The sequence below is a fragment of the Sciurus carolinensis genome, chromosome 8 (genome assembly GCF_902686445.1).
Source record: "Sciurus carolinensis chromosome 8, mSciCar1.2, whole genome shotgun sequence".
NCBI lineage: Eukaryota > Metazoa > Chordata > Mammalia > Rodentia > Sciuridae > Sciurus > Sciurus carolinensis.
The window spans coordinates 128004228-128016782 of record NC_062220.1 but is presented as its reverse complement, the minus strand read 5'-3'; the positions used below and the strand labels follow the sequence as shown (position 1 = coordinate 128016782).

The window sequence follows — 12555 nt, the reverse complement described above, 5'->3', positions numbered from 1 at the left end:
TAGCAGAATGTGGAATAATGGGAAGAATACTGGGCTATAATGACAAATAGGTTTTGCCACCAAACTACTGTGTGACCTTGGATAAATCACTTAACCTCCCTGAGTATCAGTTCCTTTGTGTTTGCAAGTGAAGGACTTGGATTAATGAGTTCTAAAGTTTCTGTAAGGCTGGAAATTTTATATATTTACCCTCCACCCCATACTGGGGATTGAACCCAGGGACTCTCTATCATTAAGCTACATTCCCAGCCCTTTTCCTTTTCCTTTTAATTAAAAAAAAATTATTTTGAGACACGGTCTAGCTTGAAATTGTGATCCGCCTGCCTCTGCCTCCCAGGTAGCTGGAATTACAGGCATACACCACTGCATATGGAGGAAATTTTCTTTTTATAAAATAAAATGTAGTCTGGTTAATCTTCCAACCTTCAGCTAATCCAAAAATCATATGTATTTTCATTTGGATTGTATGGTTACCTTGTGGAGAGGTCCTGAATTCTAGTGGTTCAGAGCATGAGCGCTGGAGCGGAATGCCCCGGATGGAGTCCTGCTCTGCTGGATACTAGTTGACAGCTGATCCTGGCTGGACATTCTGTCTCTGTGCCTCAGTTTCTTCATCTATAAAATGATATTAACAGTGTCTACCTTCTGGGGTTCATAAGGATTAAATTCATGTAATGTAAATAAATGTAAAACATTAAGTACTTAGGCACTTAGTAAGTGCTACTGTTAACTTGTTTTCCCAGTGAATTTGCATTCTTAATGATTCTGTTTAAATAAATACTTAATGTAGTATGTATTTTCTAAAAACATCTCAACAGTTAGAAAAGGTTACCAAAAATTTGGGGGATGGCAGGGAAATGTTATCTTGAAGTTACAAACATGGAAGAATGTATAAGAAGAAAACAGAGTTAACTAAGTACATTTGCTTAATTAATGTATATGTTTTTGAGGTCTGTAAAAAGTTCCAATCAGTGATGTTTTACCAGTTCTTGAATTTAAAATCATTTTTTAAGCTATGAGAAGAGGAATTGTGATAGTCAAGAATCAGTGGACTTGGGAGTTTAGCAATGTGATAGACTAGTTACTTTCTCATGAGATTGAATTTTCTCAAGCAAAAATGATGTGGTTCAGGTTGATAGTTTATCTATTTATTTATTTGTTAGTACTGAGGATTGAACTCAGGGGGCGTTTTACCACTGAGCTACATCCCCAGCCCTTTTTAAATTTTTTTTATTTTGAGACAGGGTCTTGCCAAGTTGCTGAGGCTGGTCTCTAACTTGCAATCCTCCTGACTTAGCCTCCTGAGTTGTTGGGATTACAAGTGTGTACCACCACACCCAACTCAGGTTGTTATTTTAAAGCTCTAGGAATTAGGACCTAAAAATGTTAACTTGAAGGTTCTTATTATTTTTCTGTATTATTTGTAGTTGTGAATTTTTTTTAGATTCTTAGGACTTGTATATACAATTTACCAGTGTCTTCTTTGGCTTTTACTTGCTTTGATGAAAGATAAGCTATAGCTCATACCCAAATGGTGATTAGGCCTTGAGTGCAGTGTTTAAAAATGTTGTTGCTTGTGCTTGAATACATTTTATAGTGTAAATATTTTGGTGGAGCAGCATATGTCAGGGATGAAATAGCTTTACAAGGACAAGCGGTTGTGTACACAGGGTTCATGTAAATACAGAGTAACAATGGAGACTGGAATTGTTGCTGTTTTATAAAGGGAAATATTTTCTGGGGCTATACGTCCCTCCCTAGAAGGGAAAAAGGAAGGAAGGAGGAATAGAAGAGAGAAGAATGAAAGGAAGATAGATTAATTTGCTTGCTCTTTTTTACGAATTATGTATAGCAGGTATTTGTGTGTGTCAACAGATCCTGCTGCTGTATCCATAAAAGCACATATGCATGCACGTTGCTAAATTGGGTAAAGGAGTATTGTCAGGCCTGATTGGGTACACAGTATAATGTACTTTTGAGCTCCAAGTTTTTACATTGAAACTCAAGTCCCTGCCTGGGGACTTGAAATTAAAGATAAAAGAGTGGAGGTTTTGACTTAAAATGGTTAGTTGGTTATTCATCTTGCTGACAATAAGTAGATCAGTTAAGCTGGTTCAAGTAGGAACCATAGTTGTTGTTCCAGCTCCAGTGGGTTTCTGACTGTTCTAAGGGGAGAGACAAAATATCGAGCAACAGGGGACAACATAATATCCCAAAGGCTGGAATTCATACATTATTGAAATGCAGTGTGTTCTACATGCTATAGGTTTCAAGAAAACAAAGCAAGAGACCACCCTCATTATGGAGATTGGGCAGTAGCCCAAGCAGCTGTGAAAGTGAATTTTTCTATTCACTGTCCCTGTTTGTCTCAGCTTCTCAATTCATTTTGATCCAAAGTTTAGCATCAGCAAGTAGAGAGGTGACTGCTTATTGGAGGTCGACTGTGATAGTGATATTGTTGTAGATTAGATCATTTTTAACAGTGAACTGAACCTCCTAGTAGCAGAACCTGTGTAAGTAGTGATTTTGGTGTGATGAATGGAACCCTCAGCAGGGAATGACTCCTTAGGTGGGGCTGAGGGCTTTTAGGAATTCTAGGTTTGGAGATGACAAGTTGATTTTAGAATAAGATCTTGGGAACAGTGACAAAATGAAATATTTTTAGTTGTTTTCAAAACTGAATGCAGTTGCCTTTAGTGTTACATATTCAGAGCATTTAGTATTGACTTTGGATAATCAGGCATTTTTCCACCATGATATACATACGTTCCATAAAACTGTCCACTGAAAGTAACTGGGCTTAGGGAAAAAAATAGGGCTGGGTGCAGACCACTCAAAAATCTATGCGACTTTGAACCATAGAACCAAAAACACACTAGCAGGGACTGCACGCTGGCAGGCGGCTCAGCATGGGTGCAGGTGCCACGGAGGATATTAAACATGCACGCGCGCAAATATAGTAAAACTGCTGGCTTGCAGAAATGCGAGATAATGCATTGAAAGTGGAGCCCTGAGCCAGCAGGGTTGCCATTAAGGTGGACACAGAAGGAGGTAAGACTCGCCTGAGGTGAGAACCAGGAATTTCGCCTCTTTTAGCCTTCTGTATAGGCTTTCACTTTAAATTTTCTTTAAATAAACTGAAGTGCCCTGTCTGCAAAATAGCCCCACTAAAGTTGTTTTTACTATTCTTTTTGAATTCTATTACATTATTCCACTCATTTTGCCTAGGGGGGAAAATCACATGTGAACCAATACAACTTCCGTGTTTTATTGACGCAAGCTAAGTGGTGCTGTAGAAAGTGTGTGTTGTAGCAGAACAGACGGGGAGAGTGCAAGATATGAACTCTCCCTACACAGAACTGATCATTTAGTTGGTGATATGAGAAATAAAATTCAACAATGAGAAGTTCAGAAGTGGCTGAAGAAGGCCTGGGATGAGTCAGGGGTCGAGCACTTGACCACCAATCAGGAGGCCCTGGGTTTGATTCCCAGCGTTGCCCCACTCCCGCACCCCCCAAAAAAGTGGCTAAAAGAAAAACCGCAAGAAATGACAAAGCATGGTATGATTATCGTATGATTAATGCAAACCAAATTGCTCTAGGAATTTAGAGCTAGGAAAAGAGACTTCAGAAAGGGATGGTCAGCAACATTTAGGACAAGGTGAGTCATTGATTTCAATTTTCTTTTCTAAACCTCTGATTGTCTAGGTGAAGCTAAGTAAAATCAGCATTTATGCCTCTGAGGTGTTACACAATTACAAAATTCTGCAGCTGTTAGATATTTAGTGTTCTCTCTCCATCCCATTTCCTCCCTCTTACCCCAAGCCATTAAAAAAAAAAAAAAAAAAAAAAACTCTTAAAGTAGAACACTTTTACCCAGGGCCTTGTGCAGGCAAGACTCGCACTCTACCAACTGAGCTATATCCCCAGCCTGAAGTAGAATACTTGTTGGAGTCAGAGTATAGAAAAATCACCTACGTCTGCCTGAGTGCCCATTCCCAGATAGATATTTGAGGGGTGGATCTTTAGCCACTCCCTCAGTGTGGAGCGACTTTCTATCATAGAGTCAGTAAATGTGATTCAGTCCAAGAGACTTTTTCTGACTGCCGTGTAGTGCACAGGGCGTGCTGATGGCTGAACAAGACGTGGTCCCTGCCCACGAGGAGAGAGCAGGAAAGAGGTTTAAACAAAGTAACATGCAGGCTAGGAGAGACGGGGGTAAATGCCAACTAGTAAAACTGGCGGTCTTGTTGCAGAAAATGGGGTCTGAGCAGGGCTTAGAAGGATTGGAAGATTTTGGCAGACATGCAGGGAAAGTATTTTTGGCAGAGATGGAGCAAAGAACAGAAGGAGGAAAATGCCGAATGTGATCAGAAACCATGAGTTGAACTGTGGGTGGAGAAGAGACTGCGTGGGGGCTGGTCCACAGGAGGCTTAGTGAAGGTCAAGTTGGAAAATGGGTTGGATCCCAACTGTGGAAGTCTGGGAATACCAGACTGAATTTTATACATAGTAGTCAACCAGTTAAAGGCTCCCCGCTCCCCAGCCCTGGGGCTTGCATCCAGGGGTTCAGAGTTGCTCCACCACCGAGCTGCATCCCGGCCCTTTTTATTTTTCATATCTCATGTTGAGACAGGATCTTAGTTACCCAGGCTGGCCTCAAATTTGTGATCCTCCTGCCTTCACCTCCCGGGATTACAGGTGTGCACCACCGTGCCCAGCCAATTAAAGTTTTGAGGGAGGGAATAACCTAATCAGAGTTTGGAAAGGAAAAAAAAAAAAAAAAACCTCACCATAGGTATCTACCATGTATAGTGCTACTAACATCATATGTTATTTTATATTATGTTATTTCATTTATTCCTTATAATAATCCTGAAAAGTATATATTTATGTATAGAGGGAATATTGGGAATTCTCTGGAACTTCTGCTCAATCTTGCTGTGAACCTAAAATATTTTTTTAAAAATATAATCAATATTTTAAAAGTAGGTATTATTATCCATTTACAAGTGAGCAAATTTAAGCTCTGAACATTTCAAATGATTTGTTCAAGGTCACCTAGTTGGCAAATGACTGCTCAACGAAAGTCTATACCTCTCTAATTTTCAGTCTGTCATCTTTCACTTCCATTAGACAAAATTGGATGCAGGAAGAACAGTGGTTAGCCTGTCACAGACCACAGATGACGAGGAGCTGAACCAGCAGTGGTAATGGAGGTAGAAAGATGTAAAAAGTATTATGGGCTAGAACACTAGGAATGGATGGGAAGCGGGTGACAAGGCAGAGGAAGTATTGCAGGGACCCATTCAGCTGGGGGAATACCTTCATTTGGTCATCACGGTTAACGTGTACCTACCGTGTGCCTCACACTGGTGTAGACAGTCGGGATTCAGCACTGACAAAACAAAATCCCTGCTTCCAGGAAGCTCATGTTCCACAGCGGGAGAGAGACAGTACATGGTGTGGGAGATGATGATGGGTTCACAGGAAGAAAGCATAGAGCGGTGACGGGTGGGACGCCGCTTCGCCTCGGGTAGCGTGGAGGTGCTTCTTAAGAGATTAGTGGGTATATAACGGGGGTGGGGGTGGGGAGGGAGAAAAGAATGGGGAAACTTTAGATTATGTAGAAGGAAATGAGAGGGAGGGGGTATAAAAATGGTGGAATGAGACAGACATCATTAGCCTATGTATATGCACGATTACTCGAATGGTATGAATCTACATCGTGTACAGCCATAGAAATGAAATGAGGTACCCCATTTGTTTACAATGAATCAAAATGTAGTCTGTAAAAAATTAAAAGGTAAATTTAAAAAATACAAAAAAAAAGAGATTAGTGGGGCTGGGGTGGAGCTCAGTGCAGAGCTCTTGCCTGGCAGGTGCCACACACTGAGCGGGAAGGAAGTAGGGGAAAGCCACGTGGCTTCTGGAAACAGTCGTCCAGGCAGAAGGATTGTCAAAGGCAAAACGTGCTCCAGGGGAACACCTGGGTGACTGGAGCGAATGGAAGACATACTGGCAGAAGACCAGGTCAAAAAGGTGTCGCCCAGGAGGGCAGATAATGTAGGATTTGAGAGCCGTGGTAAGGACTTTACATTTTACTCTAGTGGGAGGATATCAGAGGGTTTTGAGCAAAGTAGTCATATGACTACTTAGAAGGATCCCCTATCTACTGTGTGGAGAATGGGCTATTGGGGTGTCAGGGCCAGATCCACAGGGCCGTTTGAGAGACCCTGAAATCTAGCCAAGAGAAGATGGTGGCCTGGACCAAGGTGGTGGAGGGAGTGGTAAGGACTGGTTAGGTCCTTTTTTTGAAAGTAGGACTAACTGAATTTTTTTGAAGAATTGGCTGTGGGTTAGGAGGAAAAGTACAGAGCAGCAGGTGGGTCGAAGCTGCTCTGTATTGAGAAGGGGATGAATGTGGGTTAAGAAGGTTTTGGGGAAAGAGGGTTGGAATTAACAGTTTAGCTTTTGATGCCTATTAAACATCAAGTGGAGCTCTGAGTCCATTCCATGTTTGGAACTCAGTGGAGTTGGCAGTTTGCAAGTTGCAGGTTACAGTTACAGCCATTTGCCCTGGAATCACAGTGTCAGTGGAGATGGGTGAGGGGATGGGACAGTTTGGGACAACACATGGTTGCTGGGGCAAAGCAAGATGTCCCAAACTCCACTTTCATCAAAGAGAGTATACAGATCAAGCAACAAATGTAATATACAGAGGAATTTTAGAAAGGTAGGGTGAAGAACTAGGAGAGGAAACAAGGAGAGAAGGGCCGGTGAGTGCATCAGTGCCATTGCTCTCTGCCTACGACCTGACACCCTGCTGTCTGGAAAGATGACAGACGTCAGAAGAATGGAAGAGAAAGAAGACCAAGTAAGGGAGTTTCAGAATTGATCAGTGCGTTTAACAACACAGATGTCATTTTTGATCTTGCTTAGAGAAGTTTTGGTCATGGTGGTTCAAGAAGACAGAAGACCAAGTGGTGGCACTAAGAACAGGTAGTTGGTGCCTTTGGAGGTTCTTATTAGGTGCACACGCACTTAAGTCGGTGTGTCATTCAGAGGTGTTTACCTTCTTATAATTATAAAATGTCATTATCTCTGATACTATTCTTAGTTTTTTTTTTTTTTTTTTTCTATTCTTAGTTTTGAAGCCAAATTTATTTGACATTTATAACCTAACCACACTTGGGTGTCAGTTTGGTCTAATGTGTTTTTTAGCTCTTGTTTCACTTGACAATCAAGATGTAAGCTGAGAGCATTTGCTCAGGAGTGTGGACTGGGCCTGCTGCTGTCATTGGAGCCCTCCTGTTCATTTGATCATTTATTGGTGTGGGAGGCTGGTGGATTTAGGAAAGATTACCAAAGGCCAAACCCATAGGTAATCCCATCCAAGAATCAGGTCTGCTCTGTTATCTGTACTTTGAAGATGGCCCAGGGTGGATCTTCTATTTTCTGTGCCTCATTTATGTCAAAAACAGCACTGAAGTTCAGGGACTACTCAAATGATGATGTGGAGAAAGCAGCTCAGGGCTCTGCTAAGCCTAATAGAGAGTAATAAAATGCCTTGGTGTAATTGTCATGATTGCCACTGTGATACTGCACGTTACTATATTCATATTTGCATCTTGAGGGAAATGCAGAGGATTTACGTTACTTTGAATTTTAGTTGGTTCAGATGATGGTTCACTTAAATTCTTTTGATAGCTTGGGTCCTACCAGTAGTCACGTTCCTTCATGACTCCTGTGCCCGTCCCCTAATGAAGCACGTGTTGTTAGTTACAGTGGAATAATTAAGCTCTACTGTTGGATCTGGACTGCTTCTACCATGCTTGTCTTTTAACTGTAAACCTGAGCATCGACTGTGTCCTGGTATCCATTTTACTCTCCAGACAAATCACAAAGACTAGGCGCTCTCTCTCCCACTGCCTCCTGCCAGGGCACCTCTAGTAGATCACAGAGTCGATTGAGGGGATACTTTGATTAGGTTTTAATCTAAACTATTGGAGCATCAGAGAAATATATGTTTGGAAATATAAATAGGACATAATTTTTTATGGAAAAAATAGCCTTTAAATCTTGCAGTTTTCTTTGGCAGAAGAAAAGTATTAACATCTGGTTACCAAACTGTGGTACCCTTAAGAGAATTGGAGTTGGTCCAATTTCCAATAAAATACTGGATTAAGTGACTGCGCTTGAGTTTTTATTATTTTTCAGTACATTTTTAAACCTCTGTTCTCCCTGTAATTTGCAGTTTGCATTTACTTGCAAGCAGTGATTTTAGTTTACGCGATGAATCACTCTATACCAACATTTGTAGGATACCACAAAAAATATCATCAGAGTGAAAATGTCAGGTTACTAAAATGCTGCAGACAGAAAGGCACCATCTACTAATAGGGCAGCTCCATCCTGGAGTCCTGGTGTTGGGAAGGAGGGAACTGGTGTCAGTGGGCACCCATCTCGTACCAGGAACTTGACGCATGTTTTCTGTTCAACTTGCAATAAGCCTGCAAACAACAAGGGGTTGTTGCTGAATCTAGAAAGACAGATATTATAATTTACATTGGAATAGTTGAGAATCTCAGATAGAAAGGGTTTTGTGAATTGCCACACACCAAACAGTGGTGGAGCTGGGACCGAATCCCAAAGTCCTCATTTCTAGTCTGTTCCTTCCACTGGTCTCCACATGTTCACTCATTCATATTCTCTCTCTGAAGAATGTGACGTTATCACTGTAAGGAACTTTGGGGTCTTGTTTTCCTGGTTCAGCCTCTCCCACCCACCATTCTCTTCCACAACAACTGTAAGTCGAGAGCCTGTGCGTGTCTGATGCCAAGGTGAATACTGTGCTGTCCTGCAGGAGTCTGCAGTGGGCTACTTAAGGCAGGTGTGAAAGAAATGCTAGACGTGACATTCTACAGGTGTTGTCCCCTGGGTCCCAGAGGAGCTGTGAGCATGTGAGCTTCCCCAGGGACAGCGGAAGAGCCAGGGCTGGAGCATTCACCTCTGAAAATGGAGATGATAATACCTTTTCCTTAGGCTTGTTGTCAGGATTAAAAGGATTATAAGGTGACCCATGTGTGAAGTACTTTGAATGGTGCCTGGCACAGAGTAGCTGATCAATAAATATTAGTTTCACTTTCATGCTTTTTCTGTTTCATCAAATTGTTTCTACAGGTTGAAGTGCATAAGAATTAAATACTTTGATCTCATGGATGGGAACAGTAGAGGGAAAAACGTTTTGGAAATTTAACCAGAAAATTATTACTATTTTGCAGAAAGTATTGATTATATGTGACTAGATTTGTATACAAGATACAGCATACAGAATTATGCAAACCAACCCTTCATTGCAAGTTCTTTATTCTTAATTCCTCCTACTTTTCTTATGTACCTAAATCCCTATTATTATTATTATTATTATTTGGATTCATTTTGGGATTTGTTTTACCGTCGTGTGTCTCAGCTTGGGGGAGGGGACTGTTTCACTTTGTTGCACGCAGACTGTGAGCGTGATGCAGTTGCAGCCGTGTTGGTTGAATTAGTATCCTGCGTAGCTCTGTTTAATTAAAACAGACAGGCCTGGGTTGCAGCTCAGTGGTGGAGCGCTGGTCTAGCACATATGAGGCACTGGGTTTGAACCTCAGCACCACATAAAAAATAAATTCATTAACTAAATAAATGTAAAAAAACCCCAAACAGCACAAACTGCTTCTCTTGTCTGAGTTAGACCTAAAATGTGTTTCCCCTTAGTTTATTCACCTATATTATAGCGGAGCTTTCAGCTCTTGTTAGAGTGGTATGCTAACAATGTCTTCCTCTTTTTTTAAAATGTATATATTTTTTAGATGTCGACAGACCTTTATTTTATTTATTTATTTATTTGTGGTACTAAGCATCGAACCCAGTGCCCCGTGCATGCTAGGCAAGTGCTCTACCACTGGGACATAACCCAGCCCCTGTTCTTCCTCTTTTTAAAATTTTTTTATTTTGAAATAATATTAGACTTACAGAAAAGTTGCAAAAATAGAGGAGAATTTCTCTTTACACCTAGCTTTCTTTAATGCTAACATTTATGAATAAGCATCACACAATTAACATAGTTATAACACTGGTAACTAGCCATACCTCATGTAAATTCTACGTTTTCCCCTTATGTCCTTCTTCCATTCTAGGATTCCATCTAGGAGCCCACGTTGTATGTCACTGTCATATCTCCTGATGTGTGACCTTCCTTGTCTTTTCCGTGTCAGCCTTCTTTAACATTTCTTGTAGTGAAGGTCTGCTGCTACTGAGTCCTGTCAGCTTTTTAATTTTTGAAAATCTCATCTTATTTATTTTTAAATATGGTAAAATACATGTAACATAAAATTTAGCCTCTTCACCATATTTGAGTGAACAGTTCTGTCGGGTTAAGTGCATTGACAGTATTGTGAAACTAAGGTGTAGAACTCATCGTAGAGCAACACTGAAACTTGGTACCCCTTAAACAACTCCCCATGCCCTCTTCTGTCTGTCCCAGGCATCCACCATTCTCCTTTTGTCTCTAGGGATTTGACTTCTCTAAGAATCTCATATAAGAGGGAGCATAGAGTATTTGTGTTTTAGCATAGTGTCCTTGAGTTCATCTATAGTGTCATATTTTCCCTTCTTTTCAAGGCTGAATAATATTCCATTGCATGCATATACCACATTTTGCTCTTCCAGTCATCCATTAACAAAAGCTTGAGCTGCTTCCATATTTGGGTTTTGTGAATAATGCTTCTGTGAACACTAATGTACAGGAATCTTTCTAAGTTCCCATTTTCACATTTTTCGAGTCTACCCAGAAGTGGAATTGTTGGATGCTGTAGTAATTCTGTTTTTAATTTTTGAGGACCACCATACCCTTCCTGCACTCATTTCTAAATATGTCTGAAAATGCCTTCTTTTTACTTTGATATTTGGAAGGTATTTTCACTAGGCCTGGAGATTTCTTTTAGAAATATAATGAGGTGGTTCCTGGCTGCTTTTAAGTGCTTTTTTCTTTGTTAATCTGTTTAAGAATGTTGATCATGATGTGTGACTTGGTATCATGTTTGCTAAATAGTTTTTATTTTAAGAATAAGTTTTTGTTCAACCTGGAAAATTTTTGGTTTGTATTTTCTTAGACATGGTTTTCTACCCTTTCTTCCCTCTTCTCTCCTTTCGAGACTCAGCTATGTGTCTATTAAGCTGCTCAAAGTTATTCAGAGCTCACCGATTCTCTGTTGAAACACCTGCTGTGTTTCATTCTCATTTGTTTCAATTGGTATATCTTCAAAATGTGCTATTAATTCTGTCCTTTAGGATTAGGGTTGTGGTAGAGCACTTGCCTGGCATGCGTGAGGCACTGGGTTTGATCCCCAGTAACACATGAAAAAACTAAATAAGCAAAATAAAGGTATTGTGTCCATCTACAACTAAAAATATTTTAAAAAGATAATAATTCTTTTATTTTTTTTTATGTAAGACATTGCATTTTGGTCTCTAGGTCTTTGATCTCCCTTCTGATCTCCCCTCAACATTCTCATGCTTTCCCATCTTGAACGCATAGAATATTGTTATTATATGTTACTTTTTCAGTAGACAATATTCTTGTGTACTAATCTGTCATTTTATTTGACTTTTAATGACTTATTCTTCTCCCCATCATAGATTGTTATCTTCTTGCTTATTTGCATGCCTGATAATTTGTTACTGTACATCTGTCATTGTGAATTTTTCTTTGTTTGATACTAGTTATTCTTGTATTCATGAAATATTTTTTGAACTTTGTTGTGGGAATATGTTACTATTAAGTTACTTGGAAATGACTTGATCCTTTCGAGGCTTGCTTTCAATCTTTGTTAGGGTGGGACCTGAGCAGCTGTTATTCCAGGCTGCTTTTGCCCCACTGTGGAGGCAATACCCTTAGGCTATTTGATGTCCTGTATGTTAGTGGCATGTTCTCACTCCGGCTTGTGAGAAGGCTATTCCCGCCCTGTGTGAACTCTGGAGAGTATTCCCTTTGCTTCTTTCTGATGGTTCTTTCCCTGGTCCTGGGTGATCTTCACAGATGGATGTACTGATCAGTTCTCAGCTAAAGACATGGTTTGGGGGACTCTGAAGATTTCTGCAGTTTTTTCTTGGTGCAGCTTAGCCTTCTCCCTTCTTCTTCCCTGAGAACTCTGGCTACTTTGCCTTTCTGAGCTCACGACTCTCATCTTCTAGTTAAGGAGTCCATTGGACTCTGTTTGGATTCCCCTTTTTAGAGCTGGAGCCTAAAAATTCTTCAGGATGTGGGCTGGGCAATCGCGGGGCTTACCTTTTCTTTCTTCTCTCTCAGGGTTGTTGTCCTGTGTGACTTCTCATCCACTGTCCAAACACTGTTACATCTGTGTGTTTTCCTCAAGTCTTTTAGTTGTTTGTGCCTTGGCTTGACATTTGAACAGTTAGTAAAACTTTAGTGGAGTCTCTGGGAAACATATTTGGGATACTCTGTTTGTTCTTATAACTTGACATTGTCTCAAAACAGAAATAAACAGGGAAA

General features: G+C 40.4%; 1 protein-coding gene across 6 annotated transcripts in view; it reads left to right on the top strand.

Moving 5' to 3' along the window:
- The window catches only part of Ttc28 (tetratricopeptide repeat domain 28), a 567342-nt gene that overhangs the window by 208839 nt on the left and 345948 nt on the right, over positions 1-12555 (top strand). The window lies entirely within an intron of this gene.